Below are 16616 nucleotides of genomic sequence, written 5' to 3' on the forward strand. Positions count from 1 at the left end.
CGCTTCAGCCTGCAGCCAGCCTTTGACTCCGGCCTGCTTCCGACTCCGCTTCAGTCTGCAGCCAGCCTCTGACTCCGGTCTGCTTCTGACTCCGCTTCAGCCTGCAGCCAGCCTCTGACTCCGGCCTGCTTCCGACTCCGCTTCAGCCTACAGCCTGCTTCAGACTCCGGTTTGCTTCTGACCCCGCTTCACCCACTGCCTGCCGCTGTCTCCGGTTGCTACAGACTCCGCAGCCGACCGCTGCCCTGCCTTCAGCCGGCCCTTGGCCCTGTGCAGCCGGTTCCCTGCCTTCCGGGTACCTTGGACTTCCTATCCTTTCTGCTTGCTCTGGTCCTGGCCTACGCCCATCTCAGCCTCTGGACTTTCTGTTGTCAGCTCCTAGTCCCGAGGACCCGGGACCCTACGGGCTCCTCCCGGGGGGTCCCTGGTTCCTGGGTGAACCCTTCCAGCTTGTGGCTCCGCCCCCCGGCCTACCCTGTCTCCCTAGGTAGGCCGGCCCAAGGGTCCACTATCTCTCCAGCAGCATCAAACTGCAACACTGAGGGTAGGTGCTCCACACATGAGGGAATCAGGGCAGAATACTGAGGGTAGGTACTCTGGAGGAACTGTGAAGATTATTTTCTGGATGGGAGCCAGCGGTGGATACTCTTTTGGAGGGTGCTTGGGCATTCTGTAAATGCATCTATAATGATTTGTCATTAATCAACTTAAAGGTGACTATTAACTTATGAAAAAAAAATGAATCTAATTTGTCTTATAACTGAATGCAAAGCAGGCTTTTCAAGGCATTAAGTTCACATTTTAACCTTAGATTTTATTTATATTTTATAGTTGTTCACTCTGTGTTTATAGTGACAGGCAGAGTCTGCACTTGAGCCCTCAGTGTATCCTGTTCACCAGGTACGAGGCTGTTTATGAATCTGATTGGTACCAGGAGACACACACACACACACAAAACAGATATGATCATCGGTAGGAAATCTTTGGACGTCAGAGAATTAACTGGCAGCAGCAGAGGAATATATCCCAGTCTTTATTATTATTATTATTATTTTATTAACAAATACATTGGTCACAACAGGTTGCAGTGCTGCAGCATGGTCGTGCAGAAACAGGGGCCATAAATGCCGGCACGGATCCCGGGCTGAATCAAGGAGCTTCCCAGACAGCACCTGGCTGTCTGCAGCATGTCCTCCGCGGCGCCTCTCCTGGGACCCCGGGCGTGACGCGTGCCCGAGATGGTGCCGGGACTGCCTCCACCCGGACTCCCGCCAGTCTCTGCCCCTGGCACACGCGGAGTTCATAGCGCGCCTCTGGCGGGCAGGAAATGCCTCTGTCTCCGTCCGTCTCTCTCCTCCCCCTTGCCCTTTTCATGTGTTTCCCCTCGGATGGAGAGGATGGTTCTCTTCGGCTCAGCCTCAGTTCGGCTCCTGCTGCTTGCTGTTAAGTTCAGGAGCGCTGCCTTTCTAACGCTCCGCTCAGTTTCCTAGTAACCCGAGAGGACTGGACTGCTGCGCATTACAGGAAAAAAAAACCAATAAAGCAAGAGAGGACTACAGAAAGTTTTGCCCTTGCTAACCACAATTTGGAATCATATTTGCTCTTGAGGTAAATACATACAGTCTTGTTTTGTTTCCATCGATGCGTGTGGCTCTCTGTGTCTGCAGCACTGGCTGTCCTTGCCTCTTGTCTGTCTCTTGTTCTGTCCTTCCAATTCATTGCCAAGAGACTTTGACATACGGGAAACCCCATTTTAAACTTGTTTCTTGACTTTACTGAGAACCTTTGCTGTAGTGATGCTTGCATTCACCCAGATTTTATTGAAAGCACTGTCTATAGGTGGGGCAGAAACTCTCTGAGCAAAGGACTTTTCCTGTTTCAAAAACCTCTTGGTAGCAGCAGACTATGGTAAAGACATTTTCCTTTTGCTCTGCTATTTCTTTTGTAGATGTGGAAAGAGTGTAATCCAGAATTCTTTCATAAAGTAAGACAGACCTGCTTTAAAGTGTATGTGTCTGTCTGTCTGTATGTGCATATGTTTCTGTGTGTCTATATGCATGTGGTCCATGTAGCATGCATCTTACAGGTTATACTGGTATGTTAAACACAGATTAGGTGGTATGCTGCTCTCCTGCTGGAGTAAGTAGATTTTTCATTTTGGTGATCTGCTTCATGATAAGCATGAAGTAACTGTATGAGTCGTAACACTAAACGGAGCTAATGCAATGGCTGCATCAAATAAAGTGCTTCAAAGGGACTCTTGACGTGACAGGTGTGCACTGATGTTGACAGAATTCTACCAAGCGGCCGGAGAATCATTTTTTTTTAATGAAAAGAACCCACAGACCGTCACAGCGAATAATAAGCAGGATTCAACTGTTTTTCCTTAGTCACAGAAGTGTCTAAAAGCAAGGATAGCTAAAAAAAAAAAAAAAAAAAGTTGCCCACAGAGGGCATTAGGTTTAGCACTGCCCTAGATGGCATCTCCACTGGCCTGGTCCTCCAATTTCCTCCCCTCTACCCCACAGCTCTTCAAACTCCCATGGGTGGCCTCCCTCTCTTACCTGCGCAGACCGCTTTACCAGATCATTAGCCCAGCCCTCTCCGAGGCGACACCTCCCTCCCTCCTCTGTTTCAGCCAAAGGAAGAGAAGATGCCTGCCACGAGGTCTGTGTGCTTAGGGCTGGGCTGCATTTCTAGGGCTCCCATGGCAGAAGCATTGCTTTGATAAATGGTTTATGTGTGACTAGGGAGTGTGGGCAAGGAAGACCAGGATATGAAGACCTTTGGCAGAGAATGGAAACTGGGGGGAGGGGGGGCATGAGCAAAAAATTGTTATGTGAGAGGCTGCCCCAGTCCTACCTGCACCAACCCTGCGTGCAAAACCTGGCCTATGCTGTATAGTTTCTTCCAGAAATGAGCTTTTCCAGTCCTGAAATCTCCCTCTTCCCACAGATCCAGAGCCCAAGCAGAATTTCTTTGGACCCAGTACATCCCATCCCACATACATAAATTCTCATAAATCATGAAAGAAAGATGTGTATTTTAATTCTGAAATTACCTTCTACATCGCTTACTATTTTGTAACCTTTTGGCTGTTAGTTCTAATAATGATGCTATCTAATTAATGTTTTGATTACACTGGCAACACATTTTTACAAGTCATCTGCTTCAGCGATAAAATGTGCTGTTTATTATTGATGTTGATGTTGATATGCTGAATTCAAATATGACAATTAAACCAGTTGATTTGGCTACTGTTTCCGTGATATTTAAGTTTTTACATTTTACGTCTGTTTATTGTGAAGATAGTGCGTAGACAGTAGAGTTTCAATCATAAATTGTAAACCTTTCATATATTTATGGTTGCATAATACTTTACCTGTCCTGTTTATGTAACACTTTATTTATTTATTTTATTTAAAAGCTTTTTTAGACCGGTATTCGTGGGTACATCATATCGGTTTACAGAGAACTTGAATGTGTTACAAAGAACAGGGCGCAACAAAACTTGGAAATTGGAGGGAGTAACATATTTGATTAACAATGAACTTGATTGGGGAGTAGGAGAGGGAGAAGAAGAATTGGAGGGGGAGAGAACAAAATTTATAGGAGAGGAAGGGTAAGCTTGATACAGGATAGCGGGAATTAATGCAGGAGGAGAGGGAGAAGTCTGGGGGTACGAAGAGAGGGGGAAGGGTATAGAGGGGAAGGGGGGAAGGCTGGGGGGGGGCAAGGAAGAGGGAGAAATACAATATAGGGAAGGGCAAGGGTAATAAGTAGAGTGAGTTGTTAGAGCATAAGGATGGCAGGGGAGGGTGAAATATATACGTTATTAGAGCATACTGGGGATAGGATGAGAGGAAAAATATAATGTACATTATTCAGGGATGCGGATAGGGGCAATAATGGTAGGGGATATATATACAGAACAATATTAGAGCAAGTACATTACAAGGGCAAATAAAGAACATTAATTTAGTATATCAGCATATTATTATAGCATACAGGGGGTAAGATGAGAGAAAAAATATAATGTACATTATTCAGGGATGCGGATAGGGGCAATGATGGTGGGATATATATATATATATACAGCATATTATTATATCATACAGGGGGTAGGATGAGAGGAAAAATATAATGTACATTATTCAGGGAGACAGAGTGGGGCAATGATGGTGGGGATATATATTTGGAACAATATTAGAGCAAGTACATTACAAGGGTGAATAAAGAGCATTATTATAGTATATACAGCATATTATTATAGCATACAGAAGGTAGGAAAAGGGGGAATATATAATGCATATCATTCGGGATGCAGATTGAGGTGAAGCTGGGAGGGGGTATATATACAAATCTTTAATAGAGCAAGTGTATTACTCGGGCATAACCATAGAGGTAAAGTGGTGAGGGGGTATATATACAGATCATTAACAGAGCAGGTGCATAACTCGGGCATAAACAGGGCATTAATGGAGAAGGTACAGGACATTATTAGAGCATATATGTTGGGCAAGGGAGGGGTGGGTGGCTATGGTGGAGGGGTGAGATGGTGTATCGGGAGTGCTTGTTTATGAAATTGGGTGGTGTGGGGGGTGGGTGCGAGTTATTCAGGGAAAGTTTGCTTAAAGAGCCAGGTTTTTAGTTGTTGTTTTTTTTAAATTAAATCAGCAAAGGGATTATAGAAATAAAATTTACTATGAAACAAAAGGCCAAAAACTGTTATGTATATGTATATGTATATGTATATATATATATATATACACATACATATATGCACATAGTTTAGTCCTTATACAGTGGCTGCTCGGCTCTTCTTGGCTTGTCTCTTGCCTTCATGAAATGGAGCATCTCTTGTCACTGTCCAGCAACAGTCTGCAAGCATTGATGGGCTCCATTTACCTTGATACCATTTTTACACTGCTGCAATGTCGTGGTGAACTCACTCACTATGCTTATTGTTCACTGCTCCACAGTTTGGTGTAAAAAAAAAACATCTAGATGAGAGTGCAAAAACTGTATTTTTAGTGAAATGTAGCAGCCAAGGTTTTTGTATGCCTTGAAGAGGTTTTCCACCAACTCCTGGTAGTTGCCTGCCTTGTTGTTTCCGAGAAAATTTGTTACCACTAGCTGGAAGGCTTTCCATGCCGTCTTTTCTTTTCCATGCAATCCACGGTTAACTGCATCATCTTGAAGAAATTCATGAATCTGAGGGCCACAAAGACATCTTCCTTTATCTTAGCTTCACTTAAACATAGAAACATATAGAAACATAGAAATGACGGCAGAAGAAGACCAAACGGCCCATCCAGTCTTCCCAGCAAGTTTCACACTTTTTTTTCTCATACTTATCTGTTTCTCTTGGCTCTTAGTAACCTTTTGGTTCTATTTCCCTTCCACCCCACCATTAATGTAGAGAGCAGTGTTGGAACTGCATCTAAGTGAAATATCTAGCTTAATTAGTTAGGGGTATTAACTGCCTCAATAAGCAAGCTACACCCATGCTTGTTTACCCAGACTATGTAATTCAGTCCTTGTTGGTTGTTGTCTGTATATAGATCCACTTTTCTTCATTCCCTCTGCCGTTGAAGCAGAGAGCTATGCTGGATATGCGTGAAGTATCTCGGTCTTCCTCCCCTGCCGTTGAAGCAGAGAGCTATGCTGGATATGCGTGAAGTATCTTGGTCTTCCTCCCCTGCAGTTGAAGCAGAGAGCTATGCTGGATATGCATTGAAAGTCTGCTTTAGTTTTGCCAAGACCTTGACAAAGTTCTTCATCAGATCCAGCTTGATGTGTATGGATGGTAGCAAAATCTTCCTTGATTCAACAAGTGCTGGATGCTGAACACTTTTCCTCCCAGGCTCCAGTGACTGTCAGAGTGGCCAGTGATGCAATACGAGCTTCAGATTTACTTCTGGGGGAATTCTGCGCAAAAAATTGAAAATTATGCAAAATTCTGCATACTTTATATTGGTCAAAATAACACAATATACATGACAGTCTTTAAGTAATTAATTTAAAATGTAATACAGAAAAAGGTATTATTTAAAGATGCAGAGTTTTAAATATTTTGAGCAAAATTTCCCTAGAAGTTCACTGAAACAGTGTCCCTTCCACCCTCTCTCCTTCCTCCCCTGGCCAGTTTCCTTTCAGTTTGTCTTCTCAGGCCCCCCAACTCTTCCACCCTCCACTATCTCTCTCCTTCCCCACTAGGCTCAACCCCTTCCACTCTATTGTCACTCCCAGAGTTTGACCCCTCTCTCACTACTGCCCCTCATACAGGCTCTCTCACACACACACGCACAGGCTCCTTCTCTCTCATGCACATACACACCCCTCATACAGACTTCCTCTCTCCCTCTCACTCACACACAAACCTCCTCACACAGGCTCCCTCTCTCTCTTGCATACACACTCACACAGTCTCCCTTTCTCTCTCAGGCAAACACCCTCACATAGGCTACTTATCTCTCTCTCTCTCTCTCTCACATACCTCTCTCTCTTACACACACACATCCCTTCACACAGGCTCTCTCTCTCTCACAAACAAGTTCCCTCACAAATACACAATCCCTTTTTCACACACACCAGCTCACAGTTGTTGCGCAGGAGGTGGACCCTTGGGCAGAGGTGGGCTTGACTCTACCTGCAGGGCAAGCCCTATGGGTCCCCATCGTCGGCTGGCAGAGATGGCTGATTGACGGAGGCCAGCTGGAGCTTCGCCAATACCAGCCCTCGTTCCCCGCAGGTTGAGCCCTTGGGTACCGAGTATGGCTGGACTTAGGTGGGCCTCCGTCCGAGGTCTTCTTAGGAATGTCAGGAGAGTCAGCCAGTGTTGTGTTCGTGCCTATTCTCGCCCTCGCTCCACCCTCTCTACCTTTGTGGCGACTCTTTTTGGCTCAGACGGACAGTTGCAGCCGCGGCTTCTCCCCGCCTCTTGGTCCTGGTATCCCCAGGCTGGCCTGTCGCTATGGACCCGCCATGTTCCTGATGACGTAAGGGCACGTGCGTGCGCTCCAGACTTTGTACCAGCAAGGGCGCGAACCTCGGGGGCATCCCACTGTAGTGACGTCATCTGTTTTCAATTTAAAAAGTCTTTGTTTGCTAACTACAAACGAGTTAGCAAGGAACTCCAATGGGGCTTGCTTCGGCAGTCCATGCTACTTGCAACAGCGATCCGAGTCAGCAAGGGGAAACCTTTCTCCACTGCTCGGCCTTTTCAAACTTACCAGGAGTACCCGCTCCTCGGGGGCTCCGCTCTCGCTATTCTTGATTTCAGATTGTTGGACGGGATTGGTACTCGCTCCTCGAGGGCCTTCGTTCCCGAAGACTCAGAAGACTCCTATTGCCTGGAGGCGATCGCAGACGTGAACACAATGAGTCCTATTACAGACAGGAACCAGTACTCGCTCACCAAGGGCCCTTGCTCCTAATCTTAAGACTCCCTTCGGTCTAAGACGTTATCGCATGTACGGAGATCATGAGTTATCATTGCAGATTGCAGATAGGAACCGGTACTCGCTCCACGAGGGCCCATGTTCCTAATTTTCTCCTAGCCTCTCTTCTATTCCAGAAGCCATCCTATACACAGTTATTGTGAGTTCTGTTTCAGACTGCCTACAGGAACCAGTACTCACCTGCGGCTCCTGTGCCTGAATACTGAAGACTCTGTTGCATAGGAAGATATTACAGATATCTACAATTGTGAGTGTTTCATCTACCACTGGTTATGCCCAGCATACCCTGTCTACTCACTACCTATAGTCTCTCCTTACAGCTCAGCAACTCAGAGATCGTAGTTCCAGTATCAGAGGGACTTCAGCCCTGCCGGGCACATCAACTCACTACTGCCACCTCTGGTGGTTCTACTTCCAGTCTAATAAAGAACTATCTGTGTTTGTCTCAATACTCCTGCCTAGCCGGTGGTCCCTCTCAGGATCTCCACTTGAGGGCGCTGTCATCTGCCATCGGCCCAGGGATTCACTATTTCTACTAAGTGTTACTCCTCTTTCTGTGGAAGCTGATCAATATCTGATAACCATCTCCCTGTGGGGATCATACAGGTTGCTGGCGCATCTTTCTACAGGAACAAAGCAAAACAGTTGCTACTCCTTCCCTCTGGGGGAGCAGAGCACTAACAGATTGCTAAACTCCTCCTCCTACAGGAGCCAAGCCTATCAGATTACTAACTCCCTAGCAAGATCCGTACCAGATAGCTAACTCCGCCCCTCCTGGCAGGGTGGTCCTGAACAGATTGCTACTCCGCAGCCTAATTCATAACAGATTGCTAACTCCTCCTTCTTCAGGAGCAGAAGCATAACACATTGCTAACTCCCATCTGCTTGCTCCTCCCATCAGCATAGCAGATTATAACAGCCAGGGGCCAGCAGCGGTAGCGGAAGTAGGTGATCTGGTCCGGACGAGGCGGAGGCCCGGAGACCTGGGCACCAATGAGAACAGGAGACAGACAGAGGGCGCCCGAGTAAGAACAGGCCGAAGCCTGAGAGGCCAAGTCCAGAGCAGGTTCAATGGGAGCATCATAGAGCAGGCAGGAGTCAGGGCAGGCGGCAGGCAATGAAGAGTAGCAAGACAAGCACGGGGTCAAACCAGGAGTCAGATAGAGAATGGTCAGGCAAGGCAAAAATCAAACCAGGAAACGGGCATGAGCATAGTCAGATGAAGCGGAGATCAAGCCAGGAATCAATCAGTAGCGTGGTGAGACGAAGCAGAGGTCAAAGCCAGGTATCAATCAGTGGTTGAAAGCAGGGTAGACACAGAACATAGGAGCAGGAATGGATACCAGGATCAAGAACAGGAACACAGATGAATCAGGAACGAACCAGGAACCAGGAACATGGAGGAAACGCAGGAACGAGCAACTAAGTAAGCACACAACAAGTGTGGAGACCTGTTGCCAAGCAAGGAAGCACTGACTGGGCCCGGCCTAAGTATCGGGACCAAGTGACGTCATCATCCGGGGCCGTGGGGTGGTTTCCCATCGCGGCCCCTTTAAAAGTTGAGCCGATGAGTGCGCACGCACCTAGGGAGGGGCGCAGCACAACATGGCAGCATCTCCCCGCGGACCACATGGGGAGGCCCGCCACGGAGCTGGGACATCCGCGGAGGAGCTGGGAGCATGGGGAGCGGCTCGGACACGGAGGCGCTGCCCACGGCCACAAGAGAGGCAGAACCAGGCGCTGGAGCAGGCAAATGGGGGTAAGTGGGCTCAACTGTGGGCCTGCCGTGGCCGGCACACACAACAAAAGTCTCTCACTTATATACACACACCTTCACAATCTGCTTACATAAACTCCCTCTCTCTGGCACACACACACACACACACACACACACACACACCCTACACACAGCTTCTCAGTCTCCCTCACAAACAACCTCTACACACAGACTCACTCTCACCAGGGCCTGCTCCCTCTTTGCTGCGATTCGACATGCTGGGGCCTGCTTCTGCTCCTTCTTCGCTGCAACGCGGCATGCTGGGGCCTGCTCCTGCTCCCTCTTCACTGTGAGCGGGATGGGCTCCACTCGCAGCCGCCAGGACCTGCACACTCTTCACTGTGACTCAGCATACCAGGGCCTTCTCCAAATTCTGCACAGGAGGGGAATTCTGCGCAAATTCTGCATTCTGCAATAGTATAGAATTCCCCCAGGAGTACAGATTGCATCGTTCATTATTGTGCCCAAAAAGCAGTTTTTAACATCATTTTCATTCTTAGTAACCCTGATTTAGTAAAGTTCGACTACATTCATTTCGGAAGCATTTTGGCTGTAGACCAGTGTTATTTTTGTTCTAACAGACCAACATGGTTGCAGACATTTTATAAATAGACCAATTCACTGTAATGCCTTATTTTTCTGGTCTTTTCACTGAAAAATCATGAATTATCTTTCCAAAGTCAATTTCTCTTGCAAATTCACATGTGTTAAACAAAATAGCAAGGTGGTTTAATATTCTTGTCCCATACTTGAATTCCTGCAGTTTTTGATGAGCACAAGCTTCCAGAAACTTCTTCCAGCTTTGCTATGGTCATTGGCAGGGTGCAAAAATTCTGTGGGGTATGCACTTTCCACTGAAAGTTAGCTACATTTGTTTTTTTTCTAAATCTCATTAAATAAGTGGGGACAAAGCTGAGACAAGAGGTAGGTGAGCCAGGTATCTGTCTTGGGTACAGCACACTTGGAGGGTGCAACAAATGACAATTTGGACTTTTCTACATTGTAAATAAACTGCTCTTTTGAAAGGTGAAATTGTGTACTGTATACTTTCATTGGAAGGCGTTGGGGGGAATGCAGCAGGAAGCCGAGGCATAATTTTCAAATCTTGCCTAGGATACAGCTCTGAATGGGACTAGTTCATACTCTTTTCCAAAATAAGATCTGAAGATGATTTTGCAACGCAGCATTTCACAAGGAAAATCCTTAGAAAGATCTCTGGGATACTTGTGAAGGAGACATTTTAGAAACTTCTTATAATTCTTCACAGTCTCGTGTCTTATATTTTATGACTGAATGGAATGGGAAACAAATATTGGTTGCTTTGAATGCGCTCTCTAATTCACAGGTAACAACTGTCCAAAGATGTATTGAAAGCATTTCTTCTGAATTCTGGATCACTTTTTTTCAGACGATGATTCTTTAACTGTGTAATCATAAACACGTTTCTGCTTCTTGTCTCTCTTCTTTGGTAGCTGCGGTAAAATCCCTATGCCTTCTACAGCAAGACACGCTTCTTGCAGAATTTTGAGCTGCTGATCTCTAAATTGTTTCACTTCTTCAGTAATGTCAGAACCCTAAAGCGGTCAGGCCTAACACCCCAGAACCACCCAGTTATATTTGTAAAATCTTGTTTCTGTCATCCCTGCTTGAAAGCACCTTATACCAGGAGCTAGCCAACAAAGGGCATGAAAATGAACTGAAGTTCCTATTCAGTGCTACTGATTGTGATTGAGCTTGGTGTGCAAAGTTTAATTCAGGATCAACGTGACAAATACCAGAAGAGTCCATCACGTGTTAGTTCAGTGTATGAAATGGGTCCAATTACCTTCATGTTGGTAGTTGGTGCCCTCTTTGATCCAGAACTGTAGGTAGTTTCACATGAACATTGGATCATTCCTTTCAAACTTTCGCAATATCTTGGATAGCTGCATCTCAATAACAGAATTTTACTTTGGCAGACTCTGTGTATGTGGAAGAGACTTGCAGCTGCTCAGCAACTCTTCCTTCTTCCATGACATCTTGGGCTTGATATGGTTGACTTAATGTGACATTTCTTCTTTCAAAAGTAACCTATCATTAAAATCATCCATTGTACCTGAAGACTGGAGGGTGGCCAATGTAACCCCAATATTTAAAAAAGGCTCCAGGGGTGATCCGGGTAACTATAGACCAGTGAGCCTAACTTCAGTGCCGGGAAAAATAGTGGAAACTATCCTCAAGATCAAAATTGTAGAGCATATAGAAAGACATGATTTAATGGGACACAGTCAACATGGATTTACCCAAGGGAAGTCTTGCCTAACAAACCTGCTTCATTTTTTTTGAAGGGGTTAATAAACATGTGGATAAAGGTGAACTGGTAGATGTAGTGTATTTGGATTTTCAGAAGGCGTTTGACAAAGTCCCTCATGAGAGGCTTCTACGAAAACTAAAAAGTCATGGGATAGGAGGCGATGTCCTTTCGTGGATTACAAACTGGTTAAAAGACAGGAAACAGAGAGTAGGACTAAGTGGTCAATTTTCTCAGTGGAAAAGGGTAAACAGTGGAGTGCCTCAGGGATCTGTACTTGGACCGGTGCTTTTCAATATATATATCAATGATCTGGAAAGGAATACGATGAGTGACGTTATCAAATTTGCAGATGATACAAAATTATTCAGAGTAGTTAAATCACAAGCAGACAGTGATACATTACAGGAGGACCTTGCAAGACTGGAAGATTGGGCATCCAAATGGCAGATGAAATTTAATGTGGACAAGTGCAAGGTGTTGCATATAGGGAAAAATAACCCTAGCTGTAGTTACACGATGTTAGGTTCCATATTAGGAGCTACCACCCAAGAAAGAGATCTAGGCGTCATAGTAGATAATACATTGAAATCGTCAGCTCAGTGTGCTGCAGCAGTCAAAAAAGCAAATAAAATGTTAGGAATTATTAGGAAGGGAATGGTTAATAAAACGGAAAATGTCATAATGCCTCTATATCGCTCCATGGTGAGACCATACCTTGAATACTGTGTACAATTCTGGTCGCCGTATCTCAAAAAAGATATAGTTGCAATGGAGAAGGTACAGAGAAGGGCAACCAAAATGATAAAGGGGATGGAACAGCTCCCCTATGAGGAAAGGCTGAAGAGGTTAGGGCTGTTCAGCTTGGAGAAGAGACGGCTGAGGGGGGATATCATAGAGGTCTTTAAGATCATGAGAGGTCTTGAACGAGTAGATGTGACTCGGTTATTTACACTTTCGAATAATAGAAGGACTAGGGGGCATTCCATGAAGTTAGCAAGTAGCACATTTAAGACTAATCGGAGAAAATTCTTTTTCACTCAACGCACAATAAATCTCTGGAATTTGTTGCCAGAGGATGTGGTTAGTGCAGTTAGTGTAGTAGTTCAAAAAAGGTTTGGATAAGTTCTTGGAAGAGAAGTCCATTAACTGCTATTAATCAAGTTTACTTAGGGAATAGTCACTGCTATTAATTGCATCAGTAGCATGGGATCTTCTAGGTGTTTGGGTAATTGCCAGGTTCTTGTGGCCTGGTTTGGCCTCTGTTGGAAACAGGATGCTGGGCTTGATGGACCCTTGGTCTGACCCAGCATGGCAATTTCTTATGTTCTTATGTTCTTACACTCAGCATGCTTGAATTGGCACAAATTCAGAGTGTGTTTTTTACCGCACTGGAAACATGATGATGTCAAATTTAGCTTCTCTCATAATTTTGGATTTGAAAAGTGATTTCATGGGTAGTTGTTGCAAACTTGGTGTATTTCCATTGCAGGGTCAAAGAGATATTCTGTGCTTGCTGTGAAATGGTCTCATTTGCAGTGATTCTTTTCTTGTTTTTCAGTGGATGTTAGGTTTATCTTGGCAAGGAGGCACTGTTGCAGGGCATCATTATGCAATCTACACACAAAGTGATCTTGAATTTAACTTGTAAATGCTTTCAAAATTGAGGGATTTAGCCAGCTGGTGAAACCAGTGCCCTTACAAAGCTGATGCTTTGTAAGGGTACTGGTTTTATTTTTTAGAATTACACAGAAATTATAAGTGCATATGGACACAAAAGGTTGAATTAACATTAGTTAGGAACTTGTGAGCAGTAGTGCCAATCATCAGTATTTAAATCTTAACAACTGGCCATTCAAACAGCTTTTATAAACATTCATAATTTAGTCACCTTTAAAAAAATACATTAAAAACTCACTGTATTCACTTGCTTGGTGCAAATAGGAGCTTTGGTTTATAAAAGAGATCAGAGAATGCTAGTTTATGGTTTTAAAGACTACACTACAGAATTTTATAATCACTAGGGAAATGCAGTTTGCAGGGGAAGCTTATAGTCCAGGGAACTGAAGTTATTCTGTCTCCTCTACGCATTTCTTATGCGCAGCTTAATTCTGTCTTTATTCACAGACAGAGGAGGCCGTTCTTCAAATCTAAACTTTATTAACAGATAAAACAAATAGAGTATTACTGTGCGTAAACTGGAGATAACAGCTGCCAGAGCAGTTTGGGCCACAGAAATAAGACAGGTAAAATGAGGATTATTCTGCAGAGCTGGCCACATTAGCTGCTGAATCACATAGGCTGGCCAGAGCTGGCCAGAGCTGACTGAAAACAGAAGGAAAGACACCTAGGAATCCCTGCTTCCAAGTCAGAAGTTAACCCTTTAGAGTAGGGTTTCTCAAACCTGTCCTGGGGATCCCTCAGTCAGTCAGGATATTCACAATGAATATGCATGAGATAAATTTGCCTATGTTGAGTCTCCATAGTAAGCAAATTTATCTCATGCATATTCATTGTGAATATCCTGAAATCACGACTGGCTGTGGGGTCCTCAGGGCAGGTTCGGGAAGCCCTGCTTTAGAGCCAGCCACACTGAATAGAACAGAAGCAATGAATGTGCGGCTGAATACTAGTTGGCAGTATAACAGAAAAGAAATATGCGGAGTAAAAGCATGAACCACAGCATTGGGAACAGAAACAGAAAGACTGCTGTGGAAGCAGGACATTGTGAAAGCAGGATAACAGTAAACAAACAGAAAAACAGCTGTGGGGAAAAAACATTCCCTGTCTGGAATCATAAAATTCCACTATTAACTTTTCTTTAACTTTTCTTTGAAATACTAATTAATAACATTGCATTCAATCTGAGGAGTCCTAAATGCTCCAGTACTATGGAATGCACCAGACCGAAGATCTGAAATTGTTTAGGAAATCATTGAAGACATCTTTTTCGGGAAGCTTTTTTAACTTGAATAGATATTTTAAATTCAGCTCTTGACTGTGCTTTTGGTATTTCTTGAAGATATATTTTTGAGATTGTCATGTTGAATTAATGTTGCATTTTATTTTGTTATTATATGTTAACGTTTTATAATCAATTATGTTATATACAAGTATGTATATATTTTATGTGTTATTCTGTAATTTGCCCAGAATAGGTATTCTGGAAATGAGCAGACTATGCATTGCTGTAACAAAATAAATGCTCACATTTCTCCAAGAGCCAAGAAAAGCACTGTTTCAGTGATGTGTCTAACAAAGTACTTTACAGTCCATTCTCTGGCAGTTGGTATTTTGACTTTACGGATCTTCTCATCTCCTCTTGGCCTCATCTTCCTGTTAAGCCCCATTGGCCACTCATTCCGTGGGACTTCCTTGTCTTTATGTAAAACAAAATCACCCACCTAGAGCGCTGGTTTACTGTGTTGCCACTTACTGCTGTCCTGCAGAGCTGTCACGTATTCTCTCCTCCAGCAATCCCCAAAGGTATTGGCAAGGCATTGAACCTGTTGCCACTGCCATTTGTAAAGGCTCTTGTCAAACTTTGCAAGCCGTGCCAGATTCACATCGGTCTTTTGAGTAATGATGATAGTAGGAGTCAGGATGGTTAGAGATTCCAGGTCTGTAGATAGAGGAGCCAAGGATCTGGCATTGGTGAAGGCTGAGACTACAGCTATCAGAGTTATCAGAATGAACATTCCCATGTTGAAAATCGGAGTGTGTGTTCCTAGTTGCTTTTCACTTTGAACATTGGTAACCAGAGCAATCACCTGAGGATAGATCTCGGCATTAAGTTCAGCATTTACTTGTTCAAAGCAGACTATTGAGTTTGGTGCTGTCTTGCCACAGCTCCAAAGAAATTCTGGCTCTGATAACCATGTAGTCTGCATTAGGTAAGCTGCAGAGACTGACCTCATGGCATGGGTCAGCAGGGCTCAGTTCTGTGAGAATGTAGAGCCACTGTTCTGGCTGGGTTAATTTTCTGATGCATTCAACTCTGTTGACCACATACACATAAAATCTCCTGCTCTGATTGTAAATGTTACCCAGTACCACTTTACTTTCAGTGTAAAATGTAAATGTTTGGAATGTTACTTAATGTGTCATATATACAGTACCTGAATGTAAGCCACTTTGAAGTGCTGAAAGGAGTGCGAAAAGCGGAATATAAATCTAAATAAATAAATTTGTCATATCGTGATTTTATGTATTAAGCTTTGTATGGTCATGTTGTTATCCGCACTGGAAATTGCAGAATAAAAAATGCTCCCAAATAAATAATAAATAAGTAATATTTTACCATGTCAGGTTGCAACTCTATTTCTATTGCCAGAGAACATGGTCAAGGCACCTTATACAGTGGAATTCAAAAGAGGGTAGGACAAGTTCCTGAAGGAAAAGTCCATAAACAGTTACTAGGCAAATAGTCTTGTGAAAGCCAGCATTTATCCCTGGGAGCATGATTCAAGAAATAGATCAACTATTGTGTATCTGATGGGTACTCAGACTGGCCACTGTTGGAAACAGAATGTTGGGCTTGAAAGACCTTGGTCTGACCCAGCATGGCATTTCTTATGTTCTTATTTAGCACCAGTTCAGCAATTTCCACTGCTAACACTGCCCCACACAATTCAAGTGTTGGGATGATATGGCTAATCTGTGAAGCTAATTTAGCCTTACCAAGGATAAATCCCACATGGGGCTTACCTTAATTTTCTATTATCTTCAAGTAGTGTTGGATTCGTGGACCCTTGAACCGGCTGGGACAGATGAAGACTCACCATGGGAAGACTTACAGTGGATGTCGAAGCCGGGAGGCGGCACAGGGCAGGAGACCGGAGGGATCTTCACCACTGGAAGCCCGAGGTCCCCCCAGGAGGAGCCCGTGAGGACCCAAGCTGCTTGGACTTATGTGCGGTCTCCTGGGGCCGGTGTCTGAAGAGGAGTTCCAGAGGAGCGAGAAGAGCTATAAATCCAAGTGGATAATATAGGTTGCTCACCATCAACAGGATTCTACATCTGTTATATGGCTTTCCTGGATTGACACAGCTCCCCTATGAGAAAAGGCTAAAGAGGTTAGGGCTGT

General features: G+C 44.3%; 1 protein-coding gene across 1 annotated transcript in view; it reads left to right on the top strand.

The window, feature by feature from the left end:
- The first annotated feature begins 1314 nt into the window (after positions 1 to 1314).
- LOC115094260 (rho GTPase-activating protein 6-like) overlaps positions 1315 to 16616 on the top strand; it is a 340951-nt gene continuing 325649 nt past the window's right edge. Inside the window, exon 1 of the mRNA XM_029607121.1 lies at positions 1315 to 1608. The gene's annotated coding sequence lies outside the window, so the exon portion shown is untranslated. The remainder of the gene's footprint in view (positions 1609 to 16616) is intronic.

Source organism: Rhinatrema bivittatum, chromosome 6 (genome assembly GCF_901001135.1).
Source record: "Rhinatrema bivittatum chromosome 6, aRhiBiv1.1, whole genome shotgun sequence".
Classification (NCBI taxonomy): Eukaryota; Metazoa; Chordata; class Amphibia; order Gymnophiona; family Rhinatrematidae; genus Rhinatrema; species Rhinatrema bivittatum.